Source organism: Ranitomeya variabilis, chromosome 1, assembly GCF_051348905.1.
Source record: "Ranitomeya variabilis isolate aRanVar5 chromosome 1, aRanVar5.hap1, whole genome shotgun sequence".
Lineage (NCBI taxonomy): Eukaryota > Metazoa > Chordata > Amphibia > Anura > Dendrobatidae > Ranitomeya > Ranitomeya variabilis.
The window spans coordinates 999,475,848-999,488,503 of record NC_135232.1 but is presented as its reverse complement, the minus strand read 5'-3'; positions in this window follow the sequence as shown (position 1 = coordinate 999,488,503).

Below are 12,656 nucleotides of genomic sequence, written 5' to 3'. Positions count from 1 at the left end.
TGGCAATAATATAAAGAAGACGCGACAGGACAACACTCGGTGGATGCCATATCTGTGTTTTCAATGGAAAAAAACCTTTCAGTTAACTACTTGCAGGAGAAAGTTTTTGTAGCTGGTGGCCAATTTTTGTACTGTACCATTTTTTGGTTGTATGTTTGGAACAGAAGGTTGAAGCACAGCTTTATTCAGTTGAGAACAACACCAGGCAGGGGCAGACACCTTTAGTAGGCCGGAACAGCCAATTTCATTTTTAAAAATCGTAATTTGGAACAGAAGGTTGAAGCACAGCTTTATTCAGTTGAGGACAACACCAGGCAGGGGCAGACACCTTTAGTAGGCAGGAACAGCCAATTTCATTTTTAAAAATCGTAATTTGGAACAGAAGGTTGAAGCACAGCTTTATTCAGTTGAGGACAACACCAGGCAGGGGCAGACACCTTTAGTAGGCCGGAACAGCCAATTTCATTTTTAAAAATCGTAATTTGGAACAGAAGGTTGAAGCACAGCTTTATTCAGTTGCAGCTTCTTGGCAATAATATAAAGAAGACGCGACAGGACAACACTCGGTGGATGCCATATCTGTGTTTTCAATGGAAAAAAACCTTTCAGTTAACTACTTGCAGGAGAAAGTTTTTGTAGCTGGTGGCCAATTTTTGTACTGTACCATTTTTTGGTTGTATGTTTGGAGCAGAAGGTTGAAGCACAGCTTTATTCAGTTGAGAACAACACCAGGCAGGGGCAGACACCTTTAGTAGGCCAGAACAGCCAATTTCATTTTTAAAAATCGTAATTTGGAACAGAAGGTTGAAGCACAGCTTTATTCAGTTGAGGACAACACCAGGCAGGGGCAGACACCTTTAGTAGGCCGGAACAGCCAATTTCATTTTTAAAAATCGTAATTTGGAACAGAAGGTTGAAGCACAGCTTTATTCAGTTGCAGCTTCTTGGCAATAATATAAAGAAGACGCAACAGGACAACACTCGGTGGATGCCATATCTGTGTTTTCAATGGAAAAAAACCTTTCAGTTAACTACTTGCAGGAGAAAGTTTTTGTAGCTGGTGGCCAATTTTTGTACTGTACCATTTTTTGGTTGTATGTTTGGAACAGAAGGTTGAAGCACAGCTTTATTCAGTTGAGAACAACACCAGGCAGGGGCAGACACCTTTAGTAGGCCGGAACAGCCAATTTCATTTTTAAAAATCGTAATTTGGAACAGAAGGTTGAAGCACAGCTTTATTCAGTTGAGGACAACACCAGGCAGGGGCAGACACCTTTAGTAGGCCAGAACAGCCAATTTCATTTTTAAAAATCGTAATTTGGAACAGAAGGTTGAAGCACAGCTTTATTCAGTTGAGGACAACACCAGGCAGGGGCAGACACCTTTAGTAGGCCGGAACAGCCAATTTCATTTTTAAAAATCGTAATTTGGAACAGAAGGTTGAAGCACAGCTTTATTCAGTTGCAGCTTCTTGGCAATAATATAAAGAAGACGCGACAGGACAACACTCGGTGGATGCCATATCTGTGTTTTCAATGGAAAAAAACCTTTCAGTTAACTACTTGCAGGAGAAAGTTTTTGTAGCTGGTGGCCAATTTTTGTACTGTACCATTTTTTGGTTGTATGTTTGGAACAGAAGGTTGAAGCACAGCTTTATTCAGTTGAGGACAACACCAGGCAGGGGCAGACACCTTTAGTAGGCCGGAACAGCCAATTTCATTTTTAAAAATTGTAATTTGGAACAGAAGGTTGAAGCACAGCTTTATTCAGTTGCAGCTTCTTGGCAATAATATAAAGAAGACGCGACAGGACAACACTCGGTGGATGCCATATCTGTGTTTTCAATGGAAAAAAACCTTTCAGTTAACTACTTGCAGGAGAAAGTTTTTGTAGCTGGTGGCCAATTTTTGTACTGTACCATTTTTTGGTTGTATGTTTGGAACAGAAGGTTGAAGCACAGCTTTATTCAGTTGAGGACAACACCAGGCAGGGGCAGACACCTTTAGTAGGCCGGAACAGCCAATTTCATTTTTAAAAATCGTAATTTGGAACAGAAGGTTGAAGCACAGCTTTATTCAGTTGCAGCTTCTTGGCAATAATATAAAGAAGACGTGACAGGACAACACTCGGTGGATGCCATATCTGTGTTTTCAATGGAAAAAAACCTTTCAGTTAACTACTTGCAGGAGAAAGCTTTTGTAGCTGGTGGCCAATTTTTGTACTGTACCATTTTTTGGTTGTATGTTTGGAACAGAAGGTTGAAGCACAGCTTTATTCAGTTGAGAACAACACCAGGCAGGGGCAGACACCTTTAGTAGGCCGGAACAGCCAATTTCATTTTTAAAAATCGTAATTTGGAACAGAAGGTTGAAGCACAGCTTTATTCAGTTGAGGACAACACCAGGCAGGGGCAGACACCTTTAGTAGGCCGGAACAGCCAATTTCATTTTTAAAAGTCGTAATTTGGAACAGAAGGTTGAAGCACAGCTTTATTCAGTTGCAGCTTCTTGGCAATAATATAAAGAAGACGCGACAGGACAACACTCGGTGGATGCCATATCTGTGTTTTCAATGGAAAAAAACCTTTCAGTTAACTACTTGCAGGAGAAAGTTTTTGTAGCTGGTGGCCAATTTTTGTACTGTACCATTTTTTGGTTGTATGTTTGGAACAGAAGGTTGAAGCACAGCTTTATTCAGTTGAGAACAACACCAGGCAGGGGCAGACACCTTTAGTAGGCCGGAACAGCCAATTTCATTTTTAAAAATCGTAATTTGGAACAGAAGGTTGAAGCACAGCTTTATTCAGTTGAGGACAACACCAGGCAGGGGCAGACACCTTTAGTAGGCCGGAACAGCCAATTTCACTTTTAAAAATCGTAATTTGGAACAGAAGGTTGAAGTACAGCTTTATTCAGTTGAGGACAACACCAGGCAGGGGCAGACACCTTTAGTAGGCCGGAACAGCCAATTTCATTTTTAAAAATCGTAATTTGGAACAGAAGGTTGAAGCACAGCTTTATTCAGTTGCAGCTTCTTGGCAATAATATAAAGAAGACGCGACAGGACAACACTCGGTGGATGCCATATCTGTGTTTTCAATGGAAAAAAACCTTTCAGTTAAGTACTTGCAGGAGAAAGTTTTTGTAGCTGGTGGCCAATTTTTGTACTGTACCATTTTTTGGTTGTATGTTTGGAACAGAAGGTTGAAGCACAGCTTTATTCAGTTGAGAACAACACCAGGCAGGGGCAGACACCTTTAGTAGGCCGGAACAGCCAATTTCATTTTTAAAAATCGTAATTTGGAACAGAAGGTTGAAGCACAGCTTTATTCAGTTGCAGCTTCTTGGCAATAATATAAAGAAGACGCGACAGGACAACACTCGGTGGATGCCATATCTGTGTTTTCAATGGAAAAAAACCTTTCAGTTAACTACTTGCAGGAGAAAGTTTTTGTAGCTGGTGGCCAATTTTTGTACTGTACCATTTTTTGGTTGTATGTTTGGAACAGAAGGTTGAAGCACAGCTTTATTCAGTTGAGAACAACACCAGGCAGGGGCAGACACCTTTAGTAGGTCGGAACAGCCAATTTCATTTTTAAAAATCGTAATTTGGAACAGAAGGTTGAAGCACAGCTTTATTCAGTTGAGGACAACACCAGGCAGGGGCAGACACCTTTAGTAGGCCGGAACAGCCAATTTCATTTTTAAAAATCGTAATTTGGAACAGAAGGTTGAAGCACAGCTTTATTCAGTTGCAGCTTCTTGGCAATAATATAAAGAAGACGCGACAGGACAACACTCGGTGGATGCCATATCTGTGTTTTCAATGGAAAAAAACCTTTCAGTTAACTACTTGCAGGAGAAAGTTTTTGTAGCTGGTGGCCAATTTTTGTACTGTACCATTTTTTGGTTGTATGTTTGGAACAGAAGGTTGAAGCACAGCTTTATTCAGTTGAGAACAACACCAGGCAGGGGCAGACACCTTTAGTAGGCCGGAACAGCCAATTTCATTTTTAAAAATCGTAATTTGGAACAGAAGGTTGAAGCACAGCTTTATTCAGTTGAGGACAACACCAGGCAGGGGCAGACACCTTTAGTAGGCCGGAACAGCCAATTTCATTTTTAAAAATCGTAATTTGGAACAGAAGGTTGAAGCACAGCTTTATTCAGTTGCAGCTTCTTGGCAATAATATAAAGAAGACGCGACAGGACAACACTCGGTGGATGCCATATCTGTGTTTTCAATGGAAAAAAACCTTTCAGTTAACTACTTGCAGGAGAAAGTTTTTGTAGCTGGTGGCCAATTTTTGTACTGTACCATTTTTTGGTTGTATGTTTGGAACAGAAGGTTGAAGCACAGCTTTATTCAGTTGAGGACAACACCAGGCAGGGGCAGACACCTTTAGTAGGCCGGAACAGCCAATTTCATTTTTAAAAATTGTAATTTGGAACAGAAGGTTGAAGCACAGCTTTATTCAGTTGCAGCTTCTTGGCAATAATATAAAGAAGACGCGACAGGACAACACTCGGTGGATGCCATATCTGTGTTTTCAATGGAAAAAAACCTTTCAGTTAACTACTTGCAGGAGAAAGTTTTTGTAGCTGGCGGCCAATTTTTGTACTGTACCATTTTTTGGTTGTATGTTTGGAACAGAAGGTTGAAGCACAGCTTTATTCAGTTGAGGACAACACCAGGCAGGGGCAGACACCTTTAGTAGGCCGGAACAGCCAATTTCATTTTTAAAAATCGTAATTTGGAACAGAAGGTTGAAGCACAGCTTTATTCAGTTGCAGCTTCTTGGCAATAATATAAAGAAGACGTGACAGGACAACACTCGGTGGATGCCATATCTGTGTTTTCAATGGAAAAAAACCTTTCAGTTAACTACTTGCAGGAGAAAGTTTTTGTAGCTGGTGGCCAATTTTTGTACTGTACCATTTTTTGGTTGTATGTTTGGAACAGAAGGTTGAAGCACAGCTTTATTCAGTTGAGAACAACACCAGGCAGGGGCAGACACCTTTAGTAGGCCGGAACAGCCAATTTCATTTTTAAAAATCGTAATTTGGAACAGAAGGTTGAAGCACAGCTTTATTCAGTTGCAGCTTCTTGGCAATAATATAAAGAAGACGCGACAGGACAACACTCGGTGGATGCCATATCTGTGTTTTCAATGGAAAAAAACCTTTCAGTTAACTACTTGCAGGAGAAAGTTTTTGTAGCTGGTGGCCAATTTTTGTACTCTACCATTTTTTGGTTGTATGTTTGGAACAGAAGGTTGAAGCACAGCTTTATTCAGTTGAGAACAACACCAGGCAGGGGCAGACACCTTTAGTAGGCCGGAACAGCCAATTTCATTTTTAAAAATCGTAATTTGGAACAGAAGGTTGAAGCACAGCTTTATTCAGTTGAGGACAACACCAGGCAGGGGCAGACACCTTTAGTAGGCCGGAACAGCCAATTTCATTTTTAAAAATCGTAATTTGGAACAGAAGGTTGAAGCACAGCTTTATTCAGTTGCAGCTTCTTGGCAATAATATAAAGAAGACGCGACAGGACAACACTCGGTGGATGCCATATCTGTGTTTTCAATGGAAAAAAACCTTTCAGTTAACTACTTGCAGGAGAAAGTTTTTGTAGCTGGTGGCCAATTTTTGTACTGTACCATTTTTTGGTTGTATGTTTGGAACAGAAGGTTGAAGCACAGCTTTATTCAGTTGAGGACAACACCAGGCAGGGGCAGACACCTTTAGTAGGCCGGAACAGCCAATTTCATTTTTAAAAATTGTAATTTGGAACAGAAGGTTGAAGCACAGCTTTATTCAGTTGCAGCTTCTTGGCAATAATATAAAGAAGACGCGACAGGACAACACTCGGTGGATGCCATATCTGTGTTTTCAATGGAAAAAAACCTTTCAGTTAACTACTTGCAGGAGAAAGTTTTTGTAGCTGGTGGCCAATTTTTGTACTGTACCATTTTTTGGTTGTATGTTTGGAACAGAAGGTTGAAGCACAGCTTTATTCAGTTGAGGACAACACCAGGCAGGGGCAGACACCTTTAGTAGGCCGGAACAGCCAATTTCATTTTTAAAAATCGTAATTTGGAACAGAAGGTTGAAGCACAGCTTTATTCAGTTGCAGCTTCTTGGCAATAATATAAAGAAGACGTGACAGGACAGCACTCGGTGGATGCCATATCTGTGTTTTCAATGGAAAAAAACCTTTCAGTTAACTATTTGCAGGAGAAAGTTTTTGTAGCTGGTGGCCAATTTTTGTACTGTACCATTTTTTGGTTGTATGTTTGGAACAGAAGGTTGAAGCACAGCTTTATTCAGTTGAGAACAACACCAGGCAGGGGCAGACACCTTTAGTAGGCCGGAGCAGCCAATTTCATTTTTAAAAATCGTAATTTGGAACAGAAGGTTGAAGCACAGCTTTATTCAGTTGAGGACAACACCAGGCAGGGGCAGACACCTTTAGTAGGCCGGAACAGCCAATTTCATTTTTAAAAATCGTAATTTGGAACAGAAGGTTGAAGCACAGCTTTATTCAGTTGCAGCTTCTTGGCAATAATATAAAGAAGACGCGACAGGACAACACTCGGTGGATGCCATATCTGTGTTTTCAATGGAAAAAAACCTTTCAGTTAACTACTTGCAGGAGAAAGTTTTTGTAGCTGGTGGCCAATTTTTGTACTGTACCATTTTTTGGTTGTATGTTTGGAACAGAAGTTTGAAGCACAGCTTTATTCAGTTGAGAACAACACCAGGCAGGGGCAGACACCTTTAGTAGGCCGGAACAGCCAATTTCATTTTTAAAAATCGTAATTTGGAACAGAAGGTTGAAGCACAGCTTTATTCAGTTGAGGACAACACCAGGCAGGGGCAGACACCTTTAGTAGGCCGGAACAGCCAATTTCACTTTTAAAAATCGTAATTTGGAACAGAAGGTTGAAGTACAGCTTTATTCAGTTGAGGACAACACCAGGCAGGGGCAGACACCTTTAGTAGGCCGGAACAGCCAATTTCATTTTTAAAAATCGTAATTTGGAACAGAAGGTTGAAGCACAGCTTTATTCAGTTGCAGCTTCTTGGCAATAATATAAAGAAGACGCGACAGGACAACACTCGGTGGATGCCATATCTGTGTTTTCAATGGAAAAAAACCTTTCAGTTAAGTACTTGCAGGAGAAAGTTTTTGTAGCTGGTGGCCAATTTTTGTACTGTACCATTTTTTGGTTGTATGTTTGGAACAGAAGGTTGAAGCACAGCTTTATTCAGTTGAGAACAACACCAGGCAGGGGCAGACACCTTTAGTAGGCCGGAACAGCCAATTTCATTTTTAAAAATTGTAATTTGGAACAGAAGGTTGAAGCACAGCTTTATTCAGTTGCAGCTACTTGGCAATAATATAAAGAAGACGCGACAGGACAACACTCGGTGGATGCCATATCTGTGTTTTCAATGGAAAAAAACCTTTCAGTTAACTACTTGCAGGAGAAAGTTTTTGTAGCTGGTGGCCAATTTTTGTACTGTACCATTTTTTGGTTGTATGTTTGGAACAGAAGGTTGAAGCACAGCTTTATTCAGTTGAGGACAACACCAGGCAGGGGCAGACACCTTTAGTAGGCCGGAACAGCCAATTTCATTTTTAAAAATCGTAATTTGGAACAGAAGGTTGAAGCACAGCTTTATTCAGTTGCAGCTTCTTGGCAATAATATAAAGAAGACGTGACAGGACAGCACTCGGTGGATGCCATATCTGTGTTTTCAATGGAAAAAAACCTTTCAGTTAACTACTTGCAGGAGAAAGTTTTTGTAGCTGGTGGCCAATTTTTGTACTGTACCATTTTTTGGTTGTATGTTTGGAACAGAAGGTTGAAGCACAGCTTTATTCAGTTGAGAACAACACCAGGCAGGGGCAGACACCTTTAGTAGGCCGGAGCAGCCAATTTCATTTTTAAAAATCGTAATTTGGAACAGAAGGTTGAAGCACAGCTTTATTCAGTTGAGGACAACACCAGGCAGGGGCAGACACCTTTAGTAGGCCGGAACAGCCAATTTCATTTTTAAAAATCGTAATTTGGAACAGAAGGTTGAAGCACAGCTTTATTCAGTTGCAGCTTCTTGGCAATAATATAAAGAAGACGCGACAGGACAACACTCGGTGGATGCCATATCTGTGTTTTCAATGGAAAAAAACCTTTCAGTTAACTACTTGCAGGAGAAAGTTTTTGTAGCTGGTGGCCAATTTTTGTACTGTACCATTTTTTGGTTGTATGTTTGGAACAGAAGTTTGAAGCACAGCTTTATTCAGTTGAGAACAACACCAGGCAGGGGCAGACACCTTTAGTAGGCCGGAACAGCCAATTTCATTTTTAAAAATCGTAATTTGGAACAGAAGGTTGAAGCACAGCTTTATTCAGTTGAGGACAACACCAGGCAGGGGCAGACACCTTTAGTAGGCCGGAACAGCCAATTTCACTTTTAAAAATCGTAATTTGGAACAGAAGGTTGAAGTACAGCTTTATTCAGTTGAGGACAACACCAGGCAGGGGCAGACACCTTTAGTAGGCCGGAACAGCCAATTTCATTTTTAAAAATCGTAATTTGGAACAGAAGGTTGAAGCACAGCTTTATTCAGTTGAGGACAACACCAGGCAGGGGCAGACACCTTTAGTAGGCCGGAACAGCCAATTTCATTTTTAAAAATCGTAATTTGGAACAGAAGGTTGAAGCACAGCTTTATTCAGTTGCAGCTTCTTGGCAATAATATAAAGAAGACGCGACAGGACAACACTCGGTGGATGCCATATCTGTGTTTTCAATGGAAAAAAACCTTTCAGTTAACTACTTGCAGGAGAAAGTTTTTGTAGCTGGTGGCCAATTTTTGTACTCTACCATTTTTTGGTTGTATGTTTGGAACAGAAGGTTGAAGCACAGCTTTATTCAGTTGAGAACAACACCAGGCAGGGGCAGACACCTTTAGTAGGCCGGAACAGCCAATTTCATTTTTAAAAATCGTAATTTGGAACAGAAGGTTGAAGCACAGCTTTATTCAGTTGAGGACAACACCAGGCAGGGGCAGACACCTTTAGTAGGCCGGAACAGCCAATTTCATTTTTAAAAATCGTAATTTGGAACAGAAGGTTGAAGCACAGCTTTATTCAGTTGCAGCTTCTTGGCAATAATATAAAGAAGACGCGACAGGACAACACTCGGTGGATGCCATATCTGTGTTTTCAATGGAAAAAAACCTTTCAGTTAACTACTTGCAGGAGAAAGTTTTTGTAGCTGGTGGCCAATTTTTGTACTGTACCATTTTTTGGTTGTATGTTTGGAACAGAAGGTTGAAGCACAGCTTTATTCAGTTGAGAACAACACCAGGCAGGGGCAGACACCTTTAGTAGGCCGGAACAGCCAATTTCATTTTTAAAAATCGTAATTTGGAACAGAAGGTTGAAGCACAGCTTTATTCAGTTGAGGACAACACCAGGCAGGGGCAGACACCTTTAGTAGGCCGGAACAGCCAATTTCATTTTTAAAAATCGTAATTTGGAACAGAAGGTTGAAGCACAGCTTTATTCAGTTGCAGCTTCTTGGCAATAATATAAAGAAGACGCGACAGGACAACACTCGGTGGATGCCATATCTGTGTTTTCAATGGAAAAAAACCTTTCAGTTAACTACTTGCAGGAGAAAGTTTTTGTAGCTGGTGGCCAATTTTTGTACTGTACCATTTTTTGGTTGTATGTTTGGAACAGAAGGTTGAAGCACAGCTTTATTCAGTTGAGAACAACACCAGGCAGGGGCAGACACCTTTAGTAGGCCGGAACAGCCAATTTCATTTTTAAAAATCGTAATTTGGAACAGAAGGTTGAAGCACAGCTTTATTCAGTTGCAGCTTCTTGGCAATAATATAAAGAAGACGCAACAGGACAACACTCGGTGGATGCCATATCTGTGTTTTCAATGGAAAAAAACCTTTCAGTTAACTACTTGCAGGAGAAAGTTTTTGTAGCTGGTGGACAATTTTTGTACTGTACCATTTTTTGGTTGTATGTTTGGAACAGAAGGTTGAAGCACAGCTTTATTCAGTTGAGAACAACACCAGGCAGGGGCAGACACCTTTAGTAGGCCGGAACAGCCAATTTCATTTTTAAAAATCGTAATTTGGAACAGAAGGTTGAAGCACAGCTTTATTCAGTTGAGGACAACACCAGGCAGGGGCAGACACCTTTAGTAGGCCGGAACAGCCAATTTCATTTTTAAAAATCGTAATTTGGAACAGAAGGTTGAAGCACAGCTTTATTCAGTTGCAGCTTCTTGGCAATAATATAAAGAAGACGCGACAGGACAACACTCGGTGGATGCCATATCTGTGTTTTCAATGGAAAAAAACCTTTCAGTTAACTACTTGCAGGAGAAAGTTTTTGTAGCTGGAGGCCAATTTTTGTACTGTACCATTTTTTGGTTGTATGTTTGGAACAGAAGGTTGAAGCACAGCTTTATTCAGTTGAGAACAACACCAGGCAGGGGCAGACACCTTTAGTAGGCCGGAACAGCCAATTTCATTTTTAAAAATCGTAATTTGGAACAGAAGGTTGAAGCACAGCTTTATTCAGTTGAGGACAACACCAGGCAGGGGCAGACACCTTTAGTAGGCCGGAACAGCCAATTTCATTTTTAAAAATCGTAATTTGGAACAGAAGGTTGAAGCACAGCTTTATTCAGTTGCAGCTTCTTGGCAATAATATAAAGAAGACGCGACAGGACAACACTCGGTGGATGCCATATCTGTGTTTTCAATGGAAAAAAACCTTTCAGTTAACTACTTGCAGGAGAAAGTTTTTGTAGCTGGTGGCCAATTTTTGTACTGTACCATTTTTTGGTTGTATGTTTGGAACAGAAGGATGAAGCACAGCTTTATTCAGTTGAGAACAACACCAGGCAGGGGCAGACACCTTTAGTAGGCCGGAACAGCCAATTTCATTTTTAAAAATCGTAATTTGGAATAGAAGGTTGAAGCACAGCTTCATTCAGTTGAGGACAACACCAGGCAGGGGCAGACACCTTTAGTAGGCCGGAACAGCCAATTTCATTTTTAAAAATCGTAATTTGGAACAGAAGGTTGAAGCACAGCTTTATTCAGTTGCAGCTTCTTGGCAATAATATAAAGAAGACGCGACAGGACAACACTCGGTGGATGCCATATCTGTGTTTTCAATGGAAAAAAACCTTTCAGTTAACTACTTGCAGGAGAAAGTTTTTGTAGCTGGTGGCCAATTTTTGTACTGTACCATTTTTTGGTTGTATGTTTGGAACAGAAGGATGAAGCACAGCTTTATTCAGTTGAGAACAACACAAGGCAGGGGCAGACACCTTTAGTAGGCCGGAACAGCCAATTTCATTTTTAAAAATCGTAATTTGGAATAGAAGGTTGAAGCACAGCTTCATTCAGTTGAGGACAACACCAGGCAGGGGCAGACACCTTTAGTAGGCCGGAACAGCCAATTTCATTTTTAAAAATCGTAATTTGGAACAGAAGGTTGAAGCACAGCTTTATTCAGTTGCAGCTTCTTGGCAATAATATAAAGAAGACGCGACAGGACAACACTCGGTGGATGCCATATCTGTGTTTTCAATGGAAAAAAACCTTTCAGTTAACTACTTGCAGGAGAAAGTTTTTGTAGCTGGTGGCCAATTTTTGTACTGTACCATTTTTTGGTTGTATGTTTGGAACAGAAGGATGAAGCACAGCTTTATTCAGTTGAGAACAACACCAGGCAGGGGCAGACACCTTTAGTAGGCCGGAACAGCCAATTTCATTTTTAAAAATCGTAATTTGGAATAGAAGGTTGAAGCACAGCTTCATTCAGTTGAGGACAACACCAGGCAGGGGCAGACACCTTTAGTAGGCCGGAACAGCCAATTTCATTTTTAAAAATCGTAATTTGGAACAGAAGGTTGAAGCACAGCTTTATTCAGTTGCAGCTTCTTGGCAATAATATAAAGAAGACGCGACAGGACAACACTCGGTGGATGCCATATCTGTGTTTTCAATGGAAAAAAACCTTTCAGTTAACTACTTGCAGGAGAAAGTTTTTGTAGCTGGTGGCCAATTTTTGTACTGTACCATTTTTTGGTTGTATGTTTGGAACAGAAGGTTGAAGCACAGCTTTATTCAGTTGAGGACAACACCAGGCAGGGGCAGACACCTTTAGTAGGCCGGAACAGCCAATTTCATTTTTAAAAATCGTAATTTGGAACAGAAGGTTGAAGCACAGCTTTATTCAGTTGCAGCTTCTTGGCAATAATATAAAGAAGACGTGACAGGACAACACTCGGTGGATGCCATATCTGTGTTTTCAATGGAAAAAAACCTTTCAGTTAACTACTTGCAGGAGAAAGTTTTTGTAGCTGGTGGCCAATTTTTGTACTGTACCATTTTTTGGTTGTATGTTTGGAACAGAAGGTTGAAGCACAGCTTTATTCAGTTGAGAAGAACACCAGGCAGGGGCAGACACCTTTAGTAGGCCGGAACAGCCAATTTCATTTTTAAAAATCGTAATTTGGAACAGAAGGTTGAAGCACAGCTTTATTCAGTTGAGGACAACACCAGGCAGGGGCAGACACCTTTAGTAGGCCGGAACAGCCAAT